The sequence below is a fragment of the Lactuca saligna genome, chromosome 6 (assembly GCF_052625555.1).
Source record: "Lactuca saligna cultivar CGN05327 chromosome 6, ASM5262555v1, whole genome shotgun sequence".
Taxonomy (NCBI): Eukaryota; Viridiplantae; Streptophyta; class Magnoliopsida; order Asterales; family Asteraceae; genus Lactuca; species Lactuca saligna.
The window spans coordinates 161,908,538-161,922,974 of NC_136422.1; positions in this window are offsets into that span (position 1 = coordinate 161,908,538).

Below are 14,437 nucleotides of genomic sequence, written 5' to 3' on the forward strand. Positions count from 1 at the left end.
ATTTCGGATATTCTTTTTTTTTTTTTTTGAACGACGGAATATTATTAGCTAGCAAGACGCTAGAAAAAGAATTACATCAACTTAGTAGCATTAAAATGATTATAAAACCAAAAGGACCAACTAATATTGGCTTTACTACACCTACTAGAAATCCAAAAATAAGATTTATGAACAATATCATTTAAAGAATATGCTTATGAATATGATGTGCATTTTTAAAGAATATGCTTATGAAATAAAATCAAAATATTTTTATTTAAAAAATCCATTATTTGAATAATGTAATATACAAACATTTCTTAAAACTAATAACATATTAAATAATTATATTATATAAACTAGTTAAACATTAAATGACTAAAAACCCATAAAAGATTAATAATGATTTCTATTATACATTCTTGAAGAATGAAATACAAAAAAAATCCTAAAGTAACATACGTAAACAAAAATAAGATACATTGACATTTAAATGACATACTTGAATAATAACGACATTCTTCAACTATGATGTAAAAAGTATTACAATTTGGTTTATTCTAAAAGAATATATCGATGCATTCTTAAAGAATATATTGATACATTAATACATTCTGAAAGAATATATTGATGATGCGGTCTCAATATTCATCACCCCTGATTCCAAACTTGCAAAGTCATTCCATTGGTGAAAACATTTTCACACACCTAATTCCAAAATTCTCATACACCCTATTCCAAGAATGAAATTCCCATTCTTTTTATTGTGGATTGTCAACTAAAAAATAATGAATTCTTAATTTTCAGAACATAAAAATACTATGACCAACTGACCAATTGATAAAAACCTTTTCGAAACTCAAAGTAAAATTGATAAACATCACCCAAAGCCATGGATTCGAAAACTATCATATAATGAATATTAAAAAAAAAAAAAAAAAAAAAAACTCATCAAAATATCTAGAAATGAGATATGCTCCAAGAATCAACATCACCCAAAGCTATGGATTCGAAAACTATCATATACTCAATATTAAAATAATTAAAAAAAAAAAAAAAAAAAACTCATCAAACTATCTACAGATGAGATATGCTTCATATTGTATTATATAAAAAGAACAATCAAATTAATGAAAAAGACAAATATATATAGCATGCGATTCAACAATAAATACCAATTTTAAAACTATTAGTCGAATTTTGACCTTTAAATATCAAAATGGACCATATTCTCAAAATGGATAAAAAGTTTTTCCCTACTGAATTGTTCAAAACCATAAAAATAACTCTTCATATAAAAATAATCAACACACTCTAGTATGATTTATTCTTAAAAAATAAACTAATCAAATTTAATTTAATTTTATCTAAAATTACGACAGTTTACAAATTTAACCAAAAAAAATTTACAGCTGAAGAAAACACTAGATAATCTTAAATTTTACCAACACATTAAATTGAATTTCAAAAAGATGAAACTTTAAACCGTAGTTGTTAACAGCAAAACAAAATCAGAAATTAAGAACCAAAAAAAAACCTAGTTAGAAGAAGATGAAGGAATGAACGACATAGAAACTTCAGTGTCGATTGGATTGAACGATATGTGATTTCACCTTCTTTTTCCTCACATTGCATCGATTGGATTGAACAGTCGCGTATGTGAAATAGAGATTGTGTATGAAGAAGATGAAAGGAATTGTCTGAAAATGATCGACATCAAGTGGAGGGAGGGCAGAATCTAATATTATGGCATGATGCTCTGATGCTAGTCGATGCATCATGAACGAGGAGAATGGAAGCCATAAAGTGGATGGTGGGTTACGCTCGTCCAATTGTGTTGTTATAAGGTTATGAAATAAATATCCTAATTTTAAGGGATATTAATTGATTTTACTTTTCATACCATAAATAATTATAGCAAGATTACAACTACACCCTTTATATTATTTAATAATGAGTTTAATTTTCTTGAATTCTGACTGATTTCTACGACCACAAAGTACTTGTTCATCAATATATATATATATATATATATATATATATATATATATATATATATATATATATATATATATATATATATATATATATATATATATATATACTAATAAAAGAATAAATTTAATCTTTTTTTTAATGTGTCACTCTAATATCACACCTTATTGATAGTATTTTTGGTGTCACAATTAATGACATTAAGGTTTTAAATAATAAATTTTAAACCTTTTATAGAAACATTACATTTTATAATTATATATTAAATTTGAAGTTATAACTAACTATAATTAATATAGATAGTATATTTGTGAATTCATATTAATTAATTTTATTAGTATAGATTAATTATCAAATTATATAAATGGTCCATGTGATTTACAAAAAGTCACAAACGCAGTTGTTACTTATTTTTTTATGAACATGGTTCTTGTGGTTACCCAAATTTGCGTGAAAGATCTTTTTTTGATCACACCGTTACTTTTGGTCCTTTTAATAAAATCATGTAATACACGGATCTTTCATCTAGTGTATGTGTTTGTATGTAAGCTTAGGTACGTGATTTGTATTATATATATACATTCTGATCATCCAAAGTTCTTAACCACTAACTCTGGTCCCAATTTGATTCACTTTCAGTTCACGAATACTTTCAATCTAACATCATTTTCATTTGTATATGTGGTATATGTACCACCATACGTACGTGGTATATGTACCACCATAAGTACAGACAAGCTTGAAAAAATAACAATATAGGAAATGGAATGATGACAACAATTTGCGTGTGTATTTTGGATGTGTTAAGCTTTAAATTTGTTTTGTATTCTCAAGTTGAAAAAAATAGAAAATAAATGACAAGTTGACAATGACAGCCTTTATTTGTATGATAACTTACAATTCTCTAAATCATTCCAAATATGAGAAACTTTTATATAATAAATAAAAAAGTTGTTCTTTTCATTAAAATCATTGCTTTGACAACAGTTTTAAAAGTTGGATAGTATTTACAAACGATTCTATTATCTTTATGATTTTTGAAAGTTCAATAATCGTAATGACTTTTAATCTCTTATAATCAAATTAAAGTTTACACAAATGTCGAATTAGATAAGTGATATCCGTATCTACCTATATGTTTCATATTTATAAAGAAATATTACACGATGGTCCTGTGATTTGGAAAGTCTGTGTATTTAATTCCTAACTTTTTTTCCTCAGACCGTTAGTGTTTAGTCTTACTTGTATATTGGGAGTAGGTTGTATATTGGGAGCGGGTCTGGTTAGGGCAAGTTGGAAAAAGAGTTAGTGACAAAATACAAATGATATCTATATCTAAAAATGTTAAATTGGACGAATTACATTTGTATTTAACTTATGATTTGAATTTCTTTTGAGTTTAGTCCCTAACTGACTTAAAGAAAAATATTTTTAGTAAGTATCTTCATCTCCATCGTTCCATATAAATCACCATATTTTCTCTATTACAGGAAAATACCATCTCCGCTCCATCCCCCTTTCTCTTTCCTTCCTTCAATTCGTCAGCCCTTCATCACCCCAACCTTCATGTCGCCACCGTCGTTGCTACACCTATTGATCGTTATGGTACAACACAAGGGTTATGAGAAAACATGTACCTTCTATCAACATCAATTTCATGCATTATCATGTTAGAAATAGGTATCTAATGTCATACGTAATTGCTATAACTATGAGAATAATAACAAAGTCCTTTTAGAGTTGTCCTCAAGAGCTAAAAGAGTTAGAATATATATTAACACAGAGAGAGAGAGAGAGAGAGAGAGAGAGAGAGAGAGAGAGAGAGAGAGAGAGAGAGAGAGAGAGAGAGATAAATGGTTTATTAATTTGTCATAGCTTGATAAATTAATTAGAAGCTAGTTTAGACTGATTTGGAATTTGATAGCATGCCTTACAGAAACCAAAGGCTCTAGCTGCATAACCAATCCACTAGCCGCATCATTCCACTTCCAGCCTGCATTGGACTATGCGTCGATATCTGACGGCCAGCTTGGAACATGTGTGGTAAAGTAAAAAAACGACAAACTGGCACTTGCTAACTCCAGTGAAGGTGCATGCACCACTACTATGGTTAACCCACTCAGAGATTAGATAGGGGACAAAAGTACAACCCACCAATCAACGCCTCTATCCCGATCAGGGTCTGACACTCCTGTCTCCACGAGCGGGATCCGTGACCAGGTCCTCACTATAAAAGGTCACATGCTTTCAACGGTAAAGTTATCAAACCCTAACTCTCTAAGCCTTACACTTAAACATATATTCATCTCTATCAGAGATTGACTTGACTATCAAAGCGTTCTCTTGGGACCTCTTACCGGAGATCAATTGACGGCCTGTTTCTCTTGTTGTGATAAACAGATCTCAAATGGAAACCAAACTAGTGAACAGAAGAAGCACTGAAGGTTTAATTTCACATCATTGGCATCATTTGTTGTTGAGAAAAACGACACAGAAAGCTCAATTTGCAACTTCCAATAATGGTGAACGATGGAGAGGGCGGCACCAACAATACTGCACGAATCCCAATACGACCAATGTCATCTCTTGAACTTATTGTCAAAGAGACAAATCCGACCAAAACCCCCTGTCACACACTCTCCAACATCGGGCATGCCAATCAACTAGTTTTGGGGCCTTATTCTAACTCTGGTGAGTACAAAACAATCAACCAAGACCAACCTCACTCCCAGCACAGCACAAATGCCAACCTTAGTAATTTCTAAAAATGTGTCACACTATCCGCCATCCTAAATGGGAACGCAACCACTGTGACATCCCTACTTTCGAAGCCAGAAAAGACCAATTTGTTTACACTTTATTTGAAAATCAGAGTAACCTTTAAAAGAAAAATGTTGCAGAATTTGCTCCCAAAAGAAAATATGATAAAGATTTTATCAAAGCATTTCCGAAGAAATGTGTTTCATTATATTAAAACCTCAGGATGTCATTGTCAATAAAGATCAAAAGCATAAACAAAACAACATAGGCCTTACAACAGTTATTTATATCTACTAGCCTATAATCCATAACCATTCATCAAGTCATCACAACTATGCTCTTGTGCCACTACCTTTAATACAAGAAACTGAGTGCGTCAGGCTTGGGAGCCTGGTGAGCACATAGGATTTTCAGCCCATAATAAATAGTTTATTAGTTGTATCATATCAATCAACCCGATTACCCATTCCCGTTATCCTCACTTGTTGTCCCTAAAGCATCTAATTCAAGGGACCTAGCCTAAGAATTTTCATCAGGATGGACACTACTGCTAAAGGGATTCCTCAGCGATATATCTCTGTAAGGCAACCATGAGGGGGATAGAGTACACCAGTGAACACATCGTTCACAAACACCTATGGGTTGCGACCCTGCTAGTGCTCCACTAGATTGTCTGGAATAGTCTGTGGTTGTCATCTATATTCCGCTAGATGACTAGATCATCGTCAACATCGAGGCCTCTCATCATTTTATTTCATCACACATCAACTATTTCATTTACCCATGTTTTACCCAACATATTTGTAGATAAAAAATATATATAAAGTTTAAATCATTAAAAACATGTATAAAACTGTTCATCCAGCATAGATCTCAAATAAACACATAATATGCACATGTAGCACGTAATTTATATAAAATACTTCATATCAATGTGTAAGATGAAAGTAACTATGAACTCACCTGTTAAGGTGGTGATTCCGAACTCAAACAACGCTTCACTTCTATTAATTTATTTCCCTTCAACGAAATCTAGTATCATTACCATTATATTTTAGTCTAATATTCATTGTGACTAATTATTATTCTAGATTTTGATGGGTTTTGAACATTACAACATTCCTATGGTACACATGCAACCCTAATTGCTTTGGATCTAGGTTTTTCTCAAGCTATGCATGCACAATAATTTTCCAAAGCAAAACCCTTATCTAGCATACATAATTTCAAAATCAACAACCAAACCAAAGTTAGAACAATACATTTTCCTTGTTGATTGGTTGATCTTGACCTTCAAGAGCTTAGTGCCTCAATTATTGCACCTCTAATGGAGTTACAAACACCAACTTTGCGATAGATGAATGACAGAGAGAGAGAGAAAGAGAGAGAGAGAGAGAGAGAGAGAGAGAGAGGATGGAGGCTACTAAAATTGGCTACGGTTCTCTTAGAAGCATAAGGGGCTAATTTTTATAAGCCATGGGGTCCTTATATAGTTGTGCTACTAGGGTTTTAGACTGAAACCCTAATTCTCTGCTTAGGCCTTAATAAATCTATGGAACCCTTCTAAAAGGACCCTTGGACGAATTCTATTATAGTCTTCCTATAGAATTCGCCCACCCCTTCTATTAGGAGTCCACAACCCAACCATAACTATTACTAATTTACACAATCAGTCTTCGTTCTTTTAATCAGTCTCTTTTGATCACCAAATTAATTCCAAATTAATTTTTGATCAATACTAATAAATAATATGATTTCTCAATTAATATATTATTCTTATAATATATGAATAAATCATTAATCAACCTCTTTCTCATAATTTATCCTATCATATTGTTATGGTGAAGGCAACCCAAAAGGACCATGCTACTATCGGATCAAGTACATTCCAATTATAGTTATGGGCTTAGACACCTAATCCAACAGTCTCTTACTTGGATAACTCTAATAACTATAACTGCCAATGTCACTTAAAAATCCTATTAACAATCGTAGCTCTCAAAAGTCGTTGTCGAACTCTGACCTAGTCAATGACACGTCCTATAGATAAGGGATCATATAATCCTCCGTTATGCAAGATATCGTGTGGACAAAGATATGGAACATAATCATTCTCAATGTCCAATAGTTTGTTTCCCAACTTCTAATTTGTTTGATATAGAACTTAATTAAACACATCAATTCAGTTCTGACGGGGTCCGACACATAAGTCGACACAAAATCATCGAGGGGCCCAAGATATCGCTTTTACCCTCTTAGGATAAAAGGAACATATAAACTTTGACTTATATTCTTGTACTATTTACTCATCAAATCATACACAACAACATGTTTTATAACATCAAGTTATTGATGCGTTTACTGTAACGCCCGTAGAACAGGGCAAGTCAATTTAGAGACGATAGGCGTCAAAAAGGAATTTTTGATGAAAGATTATTTAGAATGAATAATCTTAACTAAGTTATAGTATATGTTACAAGGTTTTCTTGCATATAAAGAACGCCGAAATCCGAGTTATAACGAAGAAGTTATGACCTGTCGAAGTTTCGCGACGGAACCTGCACGACACAGCGCGACGTAAATAGTGAATCTACGTTAGAGCGATATTTAGCCTTAGCAATCTAAACGAAAGTTGTAGATTTAGTTAAACCATGATCGTGCATAAAAAGAACGTCCAAATCTGACTTCGTATGAGGAAGTTATGATTTTTCTAAGTTTCGACTTAGCGGTATGCAGCCCGAATACTCGATTTGAGACCGAGCGGTTTTTAGCCGAAACAATCTAAATGAGAATCGAAGGTCTCGTTAATAGGAGTAAAACGATAAAAAGATAGGCGAAAACGGACATCGGATAAAGAAGTTATGATTTTATAAAGGAGTTTTCCTGTCCCGGCCTACTAAAAATAAATAATAAAAATAAATTCAAAATTAGCCGACGGAGTCTAAATGAAAGTTGTAGAGCGTAGTCTCACCTACGCGGGGATATAAAGAACGTCGAAAACGAAGTTCGTATGAGGAAGATATGAATTTTTGAAGTTTATTAAATATTTTCGATATTTAATTTAATTATAAATTAACCGATATTATCCATGGGGGGAGTCAGCGATCTGATCCACGTTACGCCCAGCGTAATGTGAAGTTACGCCCAGCGTAAATGGGCTTCCAGCCCCCTATAAAAGGGTGTCGAGGGCAACCGACTTCTTTGCTCATTTTTTCCCGTTTTCTCGCGTTTTTGCATCGTTTTTCGTGCAAGAAACATCCCGAAGCCCCGGTATCATTCCCGAGCCCCGAAGCAAGTCCCGAGGCCCCGAAGATCTCGAGAAATGCGATTCCCGAGCCGAAGCTCTGCCCACGAGGAGTCCGGTTTTTGTAAAGATCTTCCAGATCTGCCGAAGAATACTACTTCTACAAGTCGTAGTGCTGTCCGATCATCTTCTAATCAAGTGAGTGTGTGGTTACTTTCTTCTAACGCATAATTATTAAGTATTTAATATAAAATACGTGTTATGTGTATATTTTGTTGTTATATGCGTGAATGTATATTCACTTTCTTCTATCTCATAGATCTGATTTATTCTCTATGAAATACGTGTTATGTGGAATATGTATTGAATGAGAATGTTATACAGGTTTTAAACTATGTATAAAAATATATATTTTTATTTTTATCTACTAATATGCTGGGTAGAACATGGGTAGATAGTTTATGTGTGATAAACAGATGAGAGGCCCCGATGTTGTTGTTATTGATCTAGTTATTCAGCGAGTATGGATTAGACCAAGAGGTTAGTTTTAGATCTGGGAGTATGGATTAGGTAAAGAGATAAAACTTGTTATTAGTTCGGGAGTATGGATTAAGACTAAGTTAATTGTCCCTAGTCCGAGAGTATGGATTAGGCACAGTTATTGATCCGGGAGTATGGATCAGATCAGGATTAAGGTATAGTTAATTGTCCCTAGTCCGGGAGTATGGATTGGGCACAGGTATTGATCCGGGAGTATGGATTAGATCAGGATTAGGGTATAGTTAATTGTCCTTATTCCAGGAGTATGGATTAGGTACAATTATTGATCCGGGAGTATGGATCAGATCAGGAGGTTAGTTTTAGATCCGTGAGTATGGATCAGGTAGTTTTAGATCCATGAGTATGGATCAGGTGAAAAAGGTTAGTTTTAGATCCGTGAGTAGGGATCAGGTAAAGAGGAAAATTTTAGATACGAGAGTTTAGATCGTGTCGTTGTGAGGATCGATGGGGTGGGATAAGAGTTGCCTTTATATGGTGAAATTGTACAAGTTTGAATGTTCTATATTTATAAATATATGATATAACATTGTGGGATGAAAACCCTATATGCTCACCAGGCTCCCAAGCCTGACCCACTCAGTTTTCTTTGTATCACAGGTTTTAATATGAAGACATATTTCACAGAGAGATTTAAAGGAGATATAAATCATTAGTGTAATTGAATGTAAGTTCTGTTTATGCTTATATGTCTGTATCGGAACATGACATCCCGAGGTTTTATTATTAAATGAAAATACATTCTCTTTGAGAAATGCTTTGATAAGTTATTATCATATCTTGTTTTGGGAACAAATTCCGCAACCGTTTTCTTTAAAAGAGTACTCTGATTTTAAAAACAAGCATAAACAAATCGGTCTTTTCTGGCTGTGAAAATGGGGATGTCACATTTACGCATTATCAATGTACAACCAACTTGTAAACAACAACTCATATATCTGGGTTTAAAGATTATATGATATGATTGTCTCACAATCACTCGTGATAAATTCCATGAAGTGATTCACATGAGTGTGGGTTTAATCCATATCTTATTTCAAGAGTACTCATGAACGTTGCAGAAAACCTTTGCTAAGTCTAATCACTTAGGCAATCTACAAACCAATTCATGATATTCTAACCTCATAACTTACTCCCAAAGTATGATTGCCTGTGCCTAATTTGATCAATCTAATTATTATGGAAGTAAAACATGCAAAAATGGAACAATAGTAAACAATTGACACAAGATAGTAAACTTTAGTCATAAATAATTCTCCATTAATTAATCATCAAATGTCAATTACATTTATCTATTACATGTTTCTAAACACGTGTCTAATCACTAAAACTAATATCGTCCTTCAGCCCAATGCTCCTCGCATACTATAAATGCTTAACACTACTCAGACCCTTTGTAAGGGGATATGTTGGGTTCTACTCTGACGATACCCTCTTAACCACGAGGAGTGCTTCTATTTGATGTCTGATGAAGTGGTATTTTCTGTCAATATGTTGGAATCTTCCATGATCCCTCAGTTCCTTGTTCAAGGCAACCGCTCCTTCGTTATCACAGAAAATCTCCATAGGCTCCTTTATGGTTGGTACAACTCCAAGGTCTTCAACGAAGTTCTTCAACCATATCGCCTCCTTCAATTCTTTGCTAGCTCCTATGTACTCTGATTCACACATTGAATCAGCCACAGTCTCCTGCATGGAACGCTTCCAAGTAACTGCTCATCCATTTAGGGTAAACACCCAACCCGACTAAGAGCATAAATTATAGTCGGTTTGAAAGTTGGCATCACTATACTCTGTCACTTTCAAGTCATCACTCCCACCAAGTATAAGGACCCAGTCCTTAGTCCTTCGTAGGTACTTAAGAATGTTCTTCACTGCTATCCAGTGAGCTCTACCCGGGTTCCCTTGATATCGGCTAACCATGCTCAACACAAAAGCCACATAAGGCAAAGTACATGTCATAGCGTACATGATTGAGCCAACGGTGGAAGCATATAGAACTCGCCTCATTTCCGCTATCTCGACATCACTACTCGGACTTTGAATCTTACTCAGCTTGGTATTGCTTTTGATTGACATCCCCTTTCTTGGAATTCTCCATGCTAAAATGTTTCAGCACCTTGTCCAAGTAAGTACTCTGACTAATTCCTATTAGTATTCTACTCCTATTTCTCAATATCCTTATCCCCAGAATATAAGCAGCTTCCCCTAGATCCTTCATAGTGAAACACTTCCCAAGCCAATACTTAACCTCCTGCAAGGTCGAGATGTCGTTTTCTATGAACGGTATGTCATCAACATACAAAACTAGAAAGCTAACTATACTCCCACTAGCCTTCACATACACACAGGACTCATAATCGCTTCTCGAAAATTGACACTCTTTGACTTTGTCATCGAAACAAAGATTCCATCTGCGGGACGCTTGCTTTAATCCATAAGTAGTTTTCCCAAGTTTGCATACTCTATTAGGGTACTTCGCATCTACAAAACCCTCTGGCTGACACATGTAAACATCTTCAACCAGCTTCCCATTAAGGAAAGTGGTTTTAACATCCATCTGCTATATTTCATAATCATGAAAGGCAGCTATAGCCAACATAACCCTTATAAACTTGATCTTGGCCATGATGGGTTTTGAGCACTATAACATCCCTATGATGCACATACAACCCTAATGCTTTGGATCTAATTTTTCTCAAGTTATACATGCAATATCATTTCATCCAAAGCATATACCCTAACTAGCATGCAATTGGAGAAATACAACATAAAAACTAGTTAGATGAATACCTCTTTGTTGTAGCGTGTAGTTCTTGGCCTTTTAAGAGATTAGTACCTCAAGTGTGATACCTCTAATGTTTCAAAAAACACCAAAAGCAATAGGAGGACTATGAGATAGGTTAGGAAGCACCAAAATCAAGTAGGGTTTCACTTAGAACACTTAGGGCCGATTTTAGGGAGCTAATGGTTATCCTTAGGGTTTCATACATAAACCCTAAAACCTTTGGCATTCCAATGATCCATATGATAGGCCCTTTGGACTAACTCTTCATGGACTTTCACATAGATTTAGCCCATCCCTAATCAACATGGATCATTAGCCCAAACTATAAATATTACTGATTTACATAATCAATCCCCGTAAATTTAATCAATCTCTTTTGATCACTAAATTAATTCCAAATTAATTCTTGATTAATACTAATTATATAATATGATTTCACAGTTAATATATTATTCATATAATATATTAATAAATCACAAATAACCTCTTTCTCAAATGTCCATCCTATCAAATTGCTCTAGTGAATGCAACCCAAAAGGACCATGTTACTATCGGGTGAAGTACATACCAATTATAGTTATGGGCTTAGACACCTAATCCAACAGTCTCCCACTTGGATAAGTCTAATAACTATAACTGCCAATGTAACTTCAAAATCCGATCAGCAATCGTAGCTCTTAAAAGCCGCTATCGAACTCTGATCTTATCAGCAACGCGTCCTTTAGATAAGGGATCAAATGTTCCTCCATTCTACAAGATATTTTATGGACATGAGACATGGATTTATAATCATTCTCTCTGTCCATGTGTTGTTTCCCGATTTCCGATTTATGACGATTGGCTATAATTGAACACATCAACTTAGTCTAGGCTTGGCTAAGTGTTACACGTGTCATCACTAAATCATTGAGGGGTCCATAGATATCACTTTTATCCCTCTTAAGGTAAAAGGAACGGATAAACTTCAACTCATATGTTTGTACTATTTACTCATCAAATCACACACAACAATACATTTTATAACATCACGTTACTGATGCGTTTACGTATTATAAATATGTAACCGACTTGTAAACAACAACTCATATCTCTCCGTTTTAAGAATATAAGATATTATTGTCTCACAATCACTCATGATAAATTCCATGAAGTGATTCAGATGAGCGTGGGTTTTAATCCAATACTCAAAGTCATATTTCAGGAGTACTCATGAAAACTGTAGCAAACTTGTGCCATGTCTAAGCACTTAGATAATCTACAGTCGGATTCATGATAGTCTTTCCTCATTACTTACTTCCAAAGTATGATCGACTGTGGATGTTTGAATAACCTAGTTATTCGGGAAGTAAAAACATGCGAAGTGAAACACAAGAATAAAACAATCAAATATGGTCTCAAAACTTTTGAATATAAATAAAACATTTATTATTTAATCACCATAATGATTAGACTTTATTCATTGTATAATGTTTCGAGTAATCAACTTAGCAGTTGAATTAAAACAATAGTCATCCCAAGTTCCAAGCATGCACACTATGTTAACCTATAGTCCTTACTTTGTGAAATAGATCAATTGAACACATTTCAAATGATGCTCATTTCACAATTTTCTAATCCTTATCACAAGTGTAAGAATACCAATTTATTGTCACTATTAGAATTTGTTCGAGTCTAAACTTATATGCAATGATCCTTTTGTAATGTCTATGCACGAAAGTCACAGAGAATTGGCCAATGATATTACAAAGTATTCCATTTGAGAATGTTACAAGAAAATTTCCTGGAATTGAAGTCTCACATTCAAAGCTCATTCATTGAACATCCTTCTTGCATTAAAGTTTCAAATTCACACAAAGATTCTTAATATCCAACTCCTATTATGGAAACATTTCCATAATTTCCATATGACTATCCATTCTAAATAGAATCCTATCTATTCAGAGTTATATCAATATGGTCCATCAAATACTATACCTCCAACTGTTCACTAGCAGCCAATCTTCAATGAACCTTAGATTGTCCTTGACTGTTGTTTAACAACCGTTAGTCATATCCGGTTCTAGTCCTTTTCCATCTTAATGCCCTAGACATTTCGAAAATAAGAATGAGTGAATATTATAGCATATGCAATCGATCTTATATCCGAAACATATGGGAGATGATTCATAATGTCTTACATAAAAACATGATACGTGACCAGTCTTTTGCTAAAATATTCTCATATATAGAATTTCCAATGTTGAAACATTTCAACATTACATTCATATATATCCATGACTAAGTTTGATTAATACTTCAATCTAAACTTTTAGATTCGAAATAAAGCATAAGTATCCTCTCCCTTGCTATAGCAAAACAATTTTTCAAACTTTGCAACTTTGTAAGTCAAAACTTTGTTTCCTATATATAGCATCGCTTACATGTAACACTTAACATAATAATCATGCTACCACTAGCATGAGACAACCCGATACTTTTCGAGTCAATAAAATTCAACATTCTTAAATAAAATTTCGAATTTTATTGATTATGTTAAGCTCGTGAGGGTTAGTAAATGATCTAAACTATATAAATAAAGTTTATATAATTTTTAGGAATGAAACATGCTCAAAAATCATCATTTTCCCATCTTCAGAATCAATAAGCCTCAGACCGAAAACTCCCCTTTCGGCAAGAACCCTCGAATAGCAAACCCTCTGACTAAAAACATGATTTTAGCCGAGAACTCCCTTTCCAACCGAAAACACCCTTTGGTATATATATTTCCACCCGAAGACTTAGTCATTTCTTCACTTTTCACTCGAAAACACTCTATTTTCTCTCTCAAACACCATCCAAGAACATTCATGTCTTCAAGATCAATCCTTTGAATCTTCATATTTTTCCCTAAGAACACCAATAACAGCCTTTATATCTTCAAGTGGCCGAAAACAACAGCAAAACCGAAAACATGTGTTCAGCTAAAACCAGGTCCGACCAAAAACTCATCAGACTGAGAACTTGATTTTCAGATTGTGCTTTGACCGAAAACCCTTCCTTCCACTTCAAAAAACTCTCAGTAACTATTCCTAATATAAGAACAAGTGTTTTCAAACACTTTAAATTAATGGTTT